Source organism: Mastomys coucha, unplaced genomic scaffold, assembly GCF_008632895.1.
Source record: "Mastomys coucha isolate ucsf_1 unplaced genomic scaffold, UCSF_Mcou_1 pScaffold5, whole genome shotgun sequence".
NCBI classification, from domain to species: Eukaryota; Metazoa; Chordata; class Mammalia; order Rodentia; family Muridae; genus Mastomys; species Mastomys coucha.
Genome location: NW_022196911.1, coordinates 13706467 through 13720755, shown reverse-complemented (window position 1 = coordinate 13720755; position 14289 = coordinate 13706467). Strand labels below are relative to the sequence as shown.

The 14289-nt window shown below is 45.1% G+C and overlaps 1 long non-coding RNA gene across 1 annotated transcript in view; it reads left to right on the top strand.

The window, feature by feature from the left end:
• The window catches only part of LOC116078101, a 7307-nt gene extending 5356 nt beyond the window's left edge, over positions 1–1951 (top strand). The window contains exon 3 of the long non-coding RNA XR_004113427.1: positions 1847–1951. This is a non-coding gene — a long non-coding RNA (uncharacterized LOC116078101). The remainder of the gene's footprint in view (positions 1–1846) is intronic.
• Positions 1952–14289: the final 12338 nt, after the last annotated feature.

Below are 14289 nucleotides of genomic sequence, written 5' to 3'. Positions count from 1 at the left end.
AAACTCTCTGGGGACTCGAACCCCAGACCCTGCCATCTATAAACCCTGCCATCTCGGGAAGTGGCTAATTACAAATCTACAGGTTGTAAAACAAGCAAGCAGTTCCTAGACAAATGGAAAACACACATACAGACAAACGGATCACATGTAGGAACTCACCTCCAAGGGGGTCTTCGGAGAGTCAAGGGTGGTTGTAAATCCCAGACGAGCCCCCAAATGAAAGACCCCCCCCAGAACTGGGGAGATCCTTACTCAAGTCTCGGGATGACGCGACCACCCAATGACTCACGAGAGACCGAACTTGCTGCAATCACATGAGGTTTATTGGGGATACCAGTACCGGGTCGATCTCATGACCTTGCTGGCCAGAGTTCGACACCGGGGTCGATCTCATGACCATGTTGGCCAGAGTTCAACCCCGAACACAAGAAGTGTCGGGTATTTAAAGGAAGCTGGGGGCGGAGAGAGGGTTACAGAACATAAACAGTGGAAAATTTCAGAGGGACCTGAACCCAAGGTGTTCAGTTAGGGAGGGGAACATATTCATTCTAGGAATGTAATCTCCATCTACTGGTTGACAGGGTGGAGAGTCTCATAAACCACTAGACCTTCATTCTTAATTCTGCCCTCATAGTGGATCCGCCAGGAGGGGCAGGTAGTGGGAACCAGAGGGGCAGGTAGTGGGAACCAGAGCCCTGAGGCTCTGGATTAGCAGAGTTCCTGGAACTAGCTACTCCACCTTTTTTTGGCTTGTAGCAGAGGTTTTCCATGCCTGCTTTTAGGTAAAAGTTATACATTATACATTCTAAGATTCTCCAGCCTTTCACTGCCAGCTTGAAAATCAATAGGCACTAAACTCTCCTATGATCTTGTCCATTGGGATTCCATGGGGGAAGTTGGAGGGCACATTCTCCTAGGTTTCTGAGCAATAGTTCTCTGCCGCTTATACTAATGTGACACCTCTCCTTGACTCCAAGAATGTAGGGCCCAACAGAATCTCAGGCCATAGTATTTGGAGATGTGCACATCCCTTCCTCATATCTCTCTTGGTTGGGTGAGTTCAGATATTTCCAAGACCAGTGCCATAGTTACATGGTCTTGGAAATATCTGACCATTATGAAGCCCTTGGAAATAGACCATTTATATATAAGGTCTCGTCATTCTGGCCATAGGATGCCTAGAACTTCAGTGACTGAGGCAGTGACAGCCTAGCAGCTGGTGACATCACCAGCATGACACAGTGACTGTCAGTGGAGACTTTCTCTTGGAACAGAGCATAGAGATATGCTGACTAGCATCAAATTAGCTCATGTTCCCTGTCAGCTTGGAGAAGATGTTTTCTTCACCACAAGAGTCTTTTTAGAAAGCTACACACACACACACACACACACACACACACACACAGACACACACACCCTACACACAGAGCATTCTGATTAATCTTGGCCCCCACAGTCTCTTATTCTTCTCTACTTCTGTCAGTTCCTGCTTCTCTATAAGCCTCTTTCTCATGTTTATGCCTTTGTTTTGTTTGTGATCTGCTAAGTTTAAGGAAGACCATCTGTATGACAATGGATCTGGAGTTAGCCAGTGGAGCTAGTGGGCTCAGCATTGGGCCCACAACTGACAATGACTCAGCCTTTCTCCTCAATCCATTAGTAGCTATCAGTTCAGCAGAGAGGATGGTTCCACTGAGCCCCTCAAACACATCATGTCTGCTCATGTAGGCCTGGAGTAGGCAAATGCAGTCTGTTCATGATCAAACTGGCTACGGCATACTTAGAAGACTGTTGCCAGCCCTTCCCCTACCCACAAGACATTTTTTCTTTCTGGTTTCTCTTCCAGGATATTCCCTGCACCTCATTGTATGTGATATAAATGTTTAAGGCTGAGTGTACTAGAGCTGACTTCTCAAAAGAAACTTTAAAAGCCACAAGGCCTCAGAACAATGAACTTCAAGTTCTGTGAGACCGCAGATGCCAACCCAGTCAACTTGCTCTGCCATGCAAAACTATCTGCCATAAATGAAGGAGAAAGGAAAACATCCCACAATAAAGGAATTTATGACCACCGTGTTGATCCCACAAAGAATTCTGAAAGGAGTACCTAGTTCTAGACAGAAGGATGGGCATTCTCACAAGGCTAAAAGTGGAAGAGAAACAGTGCTTGAATAGTTAGGAGAAGCAGACCTAAGAAAACAAATGCCATACAATAAGTAAAGGACCATACAGAACACACATCCTTTTAGTAATGACCTTGAAAATTCATGACCTCAATTCCTCATCCAAAAAATTCAGACTAGCCTATTGTATTAGAAAACAGGACCTTGCTGTTTTTGTTGTTGCTTACAAGAAATAAACCTCATCTTCAAAGACAGAGAGTACCTTGGAGTAAAGGTATGGTAAAGTATTGCAAACAAACGCTCAGGAAACAAGCAGGTGTTGGCTACTATAATACCTGAAAGATTAGAAAGCCAAAACTTAGCAGAAGAAAAAAAAATCAGGCCACCAAGAACATTACATATGCCCGAACTTGGGTGTACCCATCATTATACAAATACTTGAAACAATTTAAGTCATAGAGCTTCAGATCAGCCACAAACCAGAAATAGCAGGTAACTTCACCACACAGCAGCACACAGGTTATCCAGACACCTCTCCCCACAAAAAAGGAAATATTAGGGTTATGTGACATCACAGATAAGACAGATCTAACAGGCGCTTGCAGAACCTTCCACCCAGGTTCTTTTAAAATTCTTAACCAGTTTAACAACAATTGGGAACAACAGCCTTACTGGAGCTGTATCCTTTGGGAACTAGTCTTCTAATCTTGGAAAGTTACAAGCAGTGCTTAGAGTCGTGGTTCTGAGACTGAATTGCAGCCCTCTAAGCCAAGACTTTGTGGAGACTTTGAGGGCATTTTGAGAAGCTCAGTTTTGTAGGGAGTCTCCTAAAACGTCCCAAAGGAGACTTTCCTAGCAAAGTAGAAGCTCTGCCACCACATTTGCTTTTAGCCAGTGTGCTGTGTGGCTTGAGCTGTGCAAACTGCCAGGAAGATCCACTTTGGGACACCCACATCTTCTCCACTGCCTCTTGTCTTTGAGCCAATCTTCCCTTCCTCTGGGTGCATTTATAGCTTCAGTGCTGTTTTTGCATCTCTCCAAAATAGACCCTCCACCAGAAATGACAAGGATGGGCCTGACCAGCATCCATCCTTTAACTAAGTGAGTGCAGTGGTCAGGCCGTATACCAGATTTGCTTTTCCATCTTCAGTGCAACCATGGCATCATTTCAAGTGTGGTACTTCATCCAAACCCACATGTCTAGTAGCTGAGCCCTGGGAGGAACCTCTGTAGGTTGCAGTTGAAGGCATTATACTTGGGACAAGTGCACAAGTAGGCTTCAAGAAGGTGGCAGAAGTGTGGGATGTGGTCCAAATAGAGTCTTTTTAGCACCTGGGGTGATGGCTTCAAGATGCTTGGCCTGCTCTGTTCTCTTCAGCATTCCACAGCTCTGTCAGAATGGAGTTATAAGTCTTGGAGGTGGGCTTCTGCTCTACTTCTAGTGGCTCCAGATGTGACACAGATGGCTCCTAATCAGAACACTATCATGAAACCATTTATCAAAGAGTGACACACACTTGTTTAACTTGCAAGTCTAAACAGATAATTCTGAATTGATGTAGATAGGTCGGGGTTCCTCAGTTGAAGAGTATATGGGCTGTTGAACATCCCATGTGATTCCAAGGTGCCACTGGGGATCTCTGAATGACAGTAGGTAGGGCCAGGAGGCCTGCTTCCTTTCAACCAAGAAAACCTTAAAATTTAAATATAATTTTAATTCAAAAATTATTGTAAATACTCCTTTAAATGTTTCCAGCCTTCTGATTGATGTTTTCGTAGTATGATAAAATGGCTAAAAAAGAAAGGAATCTATCAATAACTCTGGTCTTATGTGAAGTAAACTGTTGTTATAAAACAGCACATCACAGGACTGTGCTGGAGCACATGCTGCCCTATGGGCCTCAGGGCTCATATGTCCACTGGCAGGAAGAAGCCACAGACATTTGGATGACAATTATATTTTAAAATGGCTATATTTATATTTTAAAATGGGTTGGCGAGATGACTTGGTGGGTATAGATGATTGTCAAAATATTCTGAGAACCTTAAGTTTGATCCCTGGAAGCCATATGGCAGAGGAGGAGAACCAACTTCTACAAGTGTCCTCTGACTTTTCCATGTATGCTGTGTCACACAAGCCATGAAACAGACACAAAGTAAATTACCAAATAAATGTTAAAAAGGAAACCAGTGAAAACGTGGCTATTATGAGCTCAACTATAGCCACTCTGCTGGGTCTGTAGTGCATACCTTCTAAGGACACCATGGAAGCTTTACACCTATCATATGGAACAGCCTGAATTGGGAAAACGAATCCATATAAGGTGACTCAGCAACCAAACTGAAAGCTAACAGTGTGATAACTGGAACTAACCCACAGACCAGCAGAGGAGATGCAGAATGGGACCTGGGGAAGGCCATCTGAGGCCATGATGAGAACCTGTGGAGGAGTGTGTTGGGTGAGCTTAGGTTATGAGAGGTCATACAAGGTCCAGTGGATAGAGGAAAGAAATGGCAGTGTGGGCAAATGAAAACCTGATTTACAGGAACAGAGATGCATGGGAGCATTGACATTCTATAACTTGGTAAATCTCTCTGGAGTCAATTTCTCCAGACTCCATTTACATTTTGGTATCCTAAAAAGTTTTGAATTTTAGGTAGTGTATGCATTATGGCTACACCATGTTGTGACCGCACTCTGAGGATGAGTCTGGGTTGCTCTCACGTGTTGACGAAGACTGCAGGATCATCCCCCGAGCAGCTGAGGAACTCTTCAGGTATACCCTGTGGTGAGGAATCAGGGCAGGCAGAAGGGTACTGTGCAAATAATTGAGTCAGGCAGAGTGAGCCCCTAGAAATCAAGCCTGGGCTGAAAGCTGGACATAGCTGCTGCTCCGAGCAGCCAACCCTAGCTCAGCCAACCCTAGCAGGTGCAACTTGCTTCTGTGTGTTCTTGACACATACGCTTCATCATTTCCCCATGGGTTTACATGGGAGGAGTTCTTGAGAGAGCGCCAAGTAAAACTCATCAGAGTAGAGGGGTGGGTAGGGTTGAGTTTGGAGAGGGAGCGCAGAGCATATACACCTCTGTTTCTGACATTCCTAGGGAACCTAAATTCAGCCATCCTAAAGGTTCCTATATATTTTCTCCGTCAAGGTTTCCCGGGTTTATTTGCACATCCCCAAAGGATGCTTGCTGCTACTGCTAATCATTCTACTAACCAAAGTCCTAGAAAAAAGGCAGCAAAGTGCCCTTCAGTAGACTGTCTCAGTGGGAAAGCCTGGATACTCTAGTCTTTGTGAGCCATCCCATGGCTGTTGCTGGAGCCCATTTGGAAGGCCACTTTCCTGGCTTCCAATCTCTTTGTCACTATAGACCTGAGGCTTGATATTGCCCAAGTCTAGTGGAATTGCTGGTTCCTGGGGTCATACCCTGCACAGAGCTATCCCATGGAGAATTGAGATCACACCCCGAAGGCACCAATCCCATGGAGAAGTGAAGTCGGTTCCCTTAGGCTCCTGCCCTTAGAGTGGTTTTGGTTTGGGGATTCCTTCTGTTGTGTTGCCCTTTCATATCCTAAACAGCAGAGCCTGACAATGACATAAGGACAGAGTCAGGCAATGATGTAAGGACACCCACCTCTGCCTCTTCAGACCAGTGTTCATTAAGTATTTGTGCAGATGTGTTTGTCAATTTGCAAGTACTAACTCCTTCTGGAAACAAATGTTGCAAAATCCTTGTTTCCAGAAGGCCTGCCAGCATGGATCACTGTGCTTCAGGGACAGGCAATCTGCAATCCTCAGAGATATGTAGCTTTGATGATGAGAGTGGTCCCTCAGAACATGCACCCACATCCACAGGCTTGCTTCTCATATGGCAATAGTGAAACTAAATCTTCATAAATGGATAAACCTGTCTTCTTAACATTCTGACTTTTACTTCACCACATTTCCATGGGCCATGAACTTGCCTAAAGGATTCCATTGATCAGCCTTAACTTGTATGTTTAGGTTCATGTTGGTGAGTCTGAAACAAGCATTCACATTCAATAGATTACATTTCTGTTGACAAGCTGCAGTTTATGATCAGGGCAGCAAGGAAACTCAGATGCATCCCAAGACCTTGGGTCTGAGGAACCCTGTAAAGACCTGCTGGCTGTAGAAAACCCAGGGAACTATCTAGAAATGAGATCACCAGTTTCTCCTCATGGCAAGTCACAGAACTCACCAGCATGCCTTTAGGGTCATAGTCCATCAGGGGGGAAAAGCTTGGTGGTTGGGACAACAAGAGCTGGCCATGTGACTTTGGCACAAGGCACTCTTCAGGAAGCTGGGAGCTCAGGCCAGAAAGGGCTATAATTCTCAAGACCTGCCCCTGTTAGCCTACATCTGCCAACCAGGCTAGACCCTCAGAAACTGCTCCATCAGTTGATGACAACTGTTCAAGCACAGGAGCCTGTGACAACACTATAGCCCTACATGAACTTGTATCTAGCCCTGTCTGAAGTCTTCCACTGGGTAGAGGGACATGCTGGGTCAGGATAGACCTGACGGAGTTGGGAGTCTCTCTTCTTCCAGTTGGGAGATTGGTCTAGCCCCACTTCCCCATGACTCATCTCCTTCAGTTACAAGGAGAATCTTAGTTAAAATATGGATAATCTTCTATGCTTTGCTTCCTATTCACAGTAGAACAGACTTTGAAAGCAACAGGTTCAGGGCATGTGTGGGTGACTTATGTAAACCCAGCTGTCTGTTCTTTGGCCCATGTACAGAACTATAATGCCAGACCTGTGTGTTCATTTGTATTTGTGCATGGGTATGTGAGTACAGGTGTGTGTGTGTGTGTGTGTGTGTGTGTGTGTGTGTGTGTGTGTGTGTTTGTGTATACACACGAGTTGGGGGAAAGTGTCTTTCTATTCTTCTCCTTCTCCATCCCTCTAACCCTGGATGTTTGCACTGATTCTTCTGGATTAATCTCCCTTGTCATCCTTATCAACCAAAACAGATTCTATTTTCCTATGTGCCAGGCATTGACCAGAAATACGGAAATACATAGATGTGTGTGGTAAAGCTTTCTATCATCAAAGCCAAACGCAGAATGAGAGAGCAGTGTATCTTAGTAGGATATATGAGGGGCTGAACTCTAGGGGGAAGTCTCAGCTTAGCTGAATTTGACCCAAAGCATTTTTCTGGCCACTTTGGACTTCAGCCTCATTCTCAGAGCAACTTCCTGAGAAGACCCAGCTGTCAAGGGCAGTTAGCTTTACTGTTCAAGTGTCAGGGCAACCAAGACTCCCCCAAAGACCAAGAACAGCTGTGTGTGATCTCTGCCCCTGAGATTCCATCTCAGCCAGGAGTGGGAGCTGAGAGACATAGAGGAGGGAAGAAGAAAGGCAAGTGTTGGTGGCCACTTTTGCCATGTTGAGTTTTGATGTTTTCCCTCTAAGACATGAAGTTTCTGTGAGCCTGAGGTGCTCTTAGGCAGCCTTTGGGAGGCATAGGCTAGTAGCCCAAATGGATGGAATGGGTATAAGGAAGGAGCTCTGGTCCCAGTTTCTGCTCACCAAATTGACTTTCAAATGAACTAAGCCTGGGTTGGGAGAACTGCTAAAATGCCAACTTGCCTTCTGGGGGCACCTGTGAGGGGCAAGAGCAGTGCAGGCTTTTGGGTTTATTCTGTATTCATTATAACCTCATATAGTGAGTGCCGAATACCAATGGCACCTGTTACTATGGTAGCAGGTGACAGACAGCTCCTATGAGGTATTCTTGTTCTCAAGACAGCTTTCACCCACAGGGTTCCAGATTTTTTCTCCCCAGTGGCCTTGTTGCCAGAGGGGCCACCCCATTTCCTAGGTCAAATGCCTTGTGTTTCCTGGGGCTACAACCATGTGCCCTCGAAAGCTATTTTTATGGTCCTTTCTGTGAGGAGATCTGGATTTCCTTCATGCCTTATGTCTTGTCTTTCTCCCAGGCTCATTTCAGAAAACCCTTCAAGAAGCCCAAAGGTTGACGTTTCCATAGTAGAAATTTATAACAACCACGTTTTTGACCTTCTGCCCAAAGACAATTCTACAGTGATGTCTGGGATTAAGTGCCAAGAGATAACAACCCAGGAGGGATGTTCAGAGGTACCCAAGCTGACCCTCAGGTGAGGTGCTCCTGGGGACTAGTGTTCTAAAGGCTGGTACTCAACCTTACAACTGCCCACTCCAACTCTGCCTAGGATGGAGCCAGTGCTACCAACCTATCTATAAAGAAGCTCCATAGATTCTAAGCACATGGAGTGTGCTTAGTGTATGCTCCATAGATTCAGTGTATGAGATGGCTAATCTGCCAAAGCAACAGGGATCTTAGCCAGCCTGAATGCTGTATCTCACAATGTACATGTCTATCAGAACCTCAAGATGTTCCCCTCCAAGACTTACAGACTTTATATATCAAAGAGATAGTAATCAAGCTATTTAAAAAATAAAGATAAAAGGTGTTGGGTAAGCTCAATTGTTGCATGTACTGAACCTGAGATTTACACATAATTACACACACAAACACACACAGAGATGCCAGAAAGTGTGGAAAAATGTAAAAATCTTAAAAAAATAATTAAATACTGTATAATTTTTAAAGTCTACATGAGAGTCGATGGGTATGTTGGGGGCAAGTGTCTTTCTATTCTTCTCCTTCTCCATCAGTTTTGAGGAAGAGGCTTAGAGAAATGAATTACCCACCCCCAACCCCTGTACACATACACACACTCAGTCAAGGATAAGTTTATTTATTTACACCTGTGAATATCAGCATTTTATAGGATGCCATAAGGGATCACTTGGGGATAGTGAGAACCATCTTATTTATTAAATGTTTTAGTATGTTCATTCTTCAAGGTGTGTGCAGCTGTGCTAGTCTTGCTCACCATGGGATGCAGGAGGCACCTGACCTGGTGTCTAGAGATGACTAGGGGGTCCTTGCTCCATTTTGAGAATGAGAGATAGGCTAGCCACTAAAAGATCCACAGCAGGGAAAGTGTCCAAGCTATGTACAGTGCTGGAAAAGCCTACACAAAAGCATAACTTTAGCTGTGTTGCATTTGCAAGAAGTAGTTGGAACCAGCTTTTTACTGATGGACCCTGGTTAACATTTGGCTCTGCTAAGGCAAGCATTCATCATCCACCTGACACTCTGACAGCAATGAGAGTGTAGCTTAAGGTTGTTTCATAGATTTGATCTGCTGCCCAAAATACTTAAAAACTGGATCCTTAAGGATGTAGCAATATAGTAGTAGATTTTAACACTATTGTGTATTTCAGAGCAAGCAAGTTATCAATAGTCAGCAGAATGATTCCCACACAAATGCTCTATCATTGAGCTAGTAGCCACAGCCCTCCTCACTTTTAAGGGGTGTCACTAAGTTGTCCGAGCTGGCTTTGAACTCATGCTGTAGACCAGGCTAGCCTTGAACTTGTGACTACCCACACTGTACTTCTTGAGTATCTGGCTTTACAGGCCTGTTTCTCTAGACCTGGCCAGCTTGCTGCTTGCTTTTTCTTTTTCTCTTCCTTCCTTCCTTCCTTCCTCCCTTCCTTCCTTCCCTTCTTTTTCTTTCTTCCTTTCTTCCTTCCTTTCTTCTTTCTTTCCTTCTTTCCTCCTCTTTCTTTCTTTCTTTCTTTCTCTTTCCCTCTTTCTTTTTTCCTCTCTCTTTCTTTCCATTTCTTTCTTTCTTTCTCTTTCCCTCTTTCTTTCCTTCCTTCCTTCCTCTTTCCTTCTCTTTCTTTCTTCTTTCTCTCTCTCTTTCTTTCATTCTTTCATCCTTCCTTCCTTTCTTTTTAGATTTATTTATTTATTTATTTAACTTAATATATGTGAATGTTCTATTTGCAGGTACACCTGTGTGCCAGAAGAGGGCATCAGATCAGATTATAGATGGTTAGCCATGTTGTGGTGGCTGGTATCGAACTCAGGACCTCTGGAAGAGCAGCCAGGCTCTTATCCACTGAACCTACTCTCCAGCTCCAGCCTACTTTCTTGAACTTAGCATACTTGGTTCATATGAGAGTTGTCTGTCAGCTGAGTAAGTTTAGGTTAACTTGAACACAGAGCTCAAGTCTTTGGCCAGATGAACCTGGGATTCCTCTGACTCATGTTGTCCTTTGCCAGGCCTGTCACTAGTGCCATGTAGTTTGTGTGACTCATTCACAGAGGCATGCAGCTCAGAGTATAGCACCCCTCCACAGTGCCCAAGAACTCTGCCAGGTCTCACTTGATTATCAAGGCAACTGTGACTGCAGCTTTCTCCTCAGGAAGCAAGGAATATAAGTTCACGCCTGTGCTAGGACAGTTCCCTGTATAAAGTCTGTTCCTGGAAAACCCAACTGAGCATTGCAGTGAGCATTGTTGGTCTAGAGTCCACATCAAGGAGGACTCTTGGATACCAGACTTTGAATGTGGGAATGGAGGGAAGGAAACAGGAAAGGATGGTGTACTTACACTTTGATAGGACACACATGCATCCTAAATGAAACACAAGCTCTAGTTGCCAGTTGTTCAGTATATAACATAGCCACGAAGCCAACACCCACATTATAAACACCAGTGACATCTAGGTCAGGAGGTTAGATGTCAGCCACCTGATTCACACAGAACTTGACCACATGAGACTCACTCCAGGACTTAAATGCTGGGAGTTCACAGCCTCACATAGTATGCTGGACAGCTGCTGCCCTGGGCTTCCACATCATACTGCAGGAATGCAGAGTCCTGGACACATCAGGTCACACGGCAGGTCAGTTCTCATGCTCATGGAAAGCCAGCATAGATGGATGTTCTCTGTCTTGCCACAGTGACACTTCTACAAGGAAAAAGACTGGTAAGGGCACCATAGTGTAGTAACTAGCAACAGCCAGTTCCAGGACTTGCCCACTGTAGTCAGGGCTTGAGGAACACCTGCCTCATGGTGCCTAGGGAGCCCCAGTTGTCTGCCAAGGGATTCCCAGACAGACACAGTGCAGAAGGCTGTCCTTTGTGTAGTGAAACTATCAGTCAGTTCTGGTTTCTTCTTTCTTTCTTTGTTTCTTTTTTCTTCCTTCTTTCCCTCTCTTTCTTTCTTTCTTTCTTCCTTCCTTTCTTTCTTTCTTTCTTTCTTTCTTTCTTTCTTTCTTTCTTTCTTTCTTTCAAGAGAGTGTTTTCTTTGTTTGCACAACGAGGGTAGATTGGTTAAGATTTGAAAAGTGTTTCTAAGAGGTTTGCTCGAGCTTAAGAGCTCATGCAGAGTTTCTGAGAGCTTATTGAACAAGGGCAGCAAGTTTGCTTGCAGCAGGGCAGACAACTGTTGTGTCTGAGGTTCTAGTTCACACCAGAACCTGTACTTTACAACTGCATCATTTAGTTTGGTGGGTCCTGATCAGACACTGGTCCAACCCTCTTTAGAGTAACATAATTTGTTTTCCCCCAGAGAGACAAGGACTCTTATTCTACTCCTTAGCTTCCTGTATTTATGTGTGAAATGAGAAGTGAGGTCCCAAGAGTGTAGAGACTTTCAGTTCTGTTTGAGGCTGAGGAGACCTTTGTGACTCGTTTGTTTCCTAGTTTCCTGACTCCAGTCCTAAAGTCCAGGCACGCTTCCCTCCATGAGAAAGCAGGGTCTGGTAATTGTTGGATTCCGCCCCCCAAGCCCCTGCATGGGCTTCTTCTCTGCAGACCATTCTAGTGGACTCTGCAGATCATGCTGGGCACCTCCTGGTTTTGGACTCATGGACTTGGCCGGCAGTGATTACACAAGTGAGCACAGACTAGATCTGCCCTCGCATGAATGCCAGCATCAGGAAAGAGCAACACGGTAGAGGCAGATTGTGAACTGGCACAGAAGGCCAAGTTAGAACCCTGTTACTCTCTGATGGGCCTTCATGCTTGTAGTCTGTGCTTAAAGGAATGCCTACCCATGGGTAAAAGGACTGTGTTAGCCAACCAGAGTACTCAATGACTACAAGGCCATGGTGCCTTTCCAGAAACTGGATGGGTCACGTGGTCCCTACCAAGATCCATCTCTGCTTGCCTGGTTCCTGTTGCTATAGCATGCTCACAAGTGGCTGGTCTCCATATTTTTCCAGCTGTGTCTGGGGACACTGGATTGGTAGTGAAGGAGACCTCTATTATTACCAGGAGTGTGGCTGCCCTCCCAGATGTCCTTGGGACCTTGTCAGAGCACTGTGACCACATCCCATGTAGGAACAGCAAGCTCACCATCCTGCTCCAGAATTCCATCTGTTTGTCTTCCTAAGAAAGCCCAAAATACAGGGTTCCGAGAGCCAGGCTTTAGGGAACTAATGCAGGCATGCTTGCTATTTTGCCCAAGCCATAAACCTTTGGCAAGGTTACAGCTCTGCCAGGCCTCTGCCGTGTTCTGTCCTCTGTCTTTGTGAGTCGCTGGAGCTTACTCTACGTATTAACAGTGGTGTAGGTTGGCACAGATGGTGGGATTTCCTCTTGACTTCCTAGCCAGGCTATAAAGTTCTTTGGGGGAGACTGTCATGGCTGTTTTCTTTCTGGCAGGCCCAGTCTGTGGATGAGTCTCTAAGGTATTAGAGAGAGAACCCCACTGAGGGATGAGTGGCTTTCAGTGGCTCACAGACCCAGGGCCTGTGCTAATGTTTGGTAGCATGTAATCTCTAGTCAAAGAGGAGGCAGACACACTCTGTGCCTGTAGATCCTGCTTGGAGTGTGGGCAGACTCCCTCCATGCCAACAGCTGTCTAGAACTCACAGATACCATTTTTATGCTTTACATCTGGAATCTTTAATTTTTATTTTAAAAGGTGGTGATGCAAAGTTACTGGTCATTGTGTGTATCCCCTGGGCTGAAGCACATGGCTGAGACTCTGTGAGGCCTAAAATTTGGGGCTTGACCTCAGAAAGTTGAACAAAGACCATCTAAAAGAGACCTCCCAGCTCCCCGATGGGAAAGCCAGGGATGGGCCCTGTGTGGGAACTGGCTCTTCCTTGAGATGTGCTTCTTGTCATTGATTTAGGTGTGTGTGTTTGTGTACACACACATTAGAAATAACCAGGTTTCTCTTTCCCATGAGGGGACTGTTTGCTCCCTGAGACTGGTTGTGAGTTTGGATGGGGCCCCTGCACAGCCTCACCCCAGATCCTCTGAACCCAGAATGATAGGGCAGGAAGGTGGCTGGAGAGTAGGTTCCTCCTGAATCCCAAGCTTTGCTGAGCTCACTGCTTTAAAGGAGCTGTATTGTCAGTCGCAAGGACAGAGAGACACCAGGTTGAGCTTGTCACCTCAGGAGACATAGTGAGGTCCAGGATCTGTATATATATTATATATATAAAATATATAATCATATATATATATATATATATATATATATATATATATATATATAATCTTTCTGAAGATAAATGAAGTCAAGATTAAATACCACCAAGGCCTTGCCTCTAAAAAGTGGGCAAATAGGCACCAGACTCAAAGTGCCAGTGTCTTCTGTTTCATGGTGCTGGGGATCAAATGCAGGGACATACATGTGCTGAGCAAGTAGTGCCACTGACCTACTTGCCAAGCCTGACAGCACCCTTATGACTGCCATCAGCTCCTAAGCAACAACTTAATTTATGGTCCCTTTTGGGGTTGCCTGCTGGGCCTAGTCCATCACCCCCTCATATGACTGGAACACACAGCATCTTCCTGGTGTGTCAAATGTACTTTGTTCCTAGAACGTTTCAAAGGTGCCTTTGCTCCACAGCTTGTTAATAGGACACAGACAACTTTAAGATTTTGAACCTGGAGCTGTATTATTTAGAGGCTGGTTCTTTTGTGTCTTGACTCTGTGTGACCATAATACCATATGCTCTGGTTTAGGGGGTTGACACATTGCCATCATGACAAGGTGTCTACACTGTGTTATCCATTTTGGAATAGAATGAGCCAGGGATGCCAAGTTCCAGGAAGTCTGTTGTCTGAGCCATATAATGCAATGAGCCATAATACATTTAACTGGAGACTGTCTCTGGCATCCCAGAGCTAAGACAGCTCCATCACAGGCTCGGGGTGTTTCCCATCTGCTGTAGTCCCCTAGTGCCACTGATAGCCAGACAGGTAATGATATCAAGTGAAAAGGGAGACGACCCCAGCAACACAAGACTAATGGCCTCCTCAGCAAGTT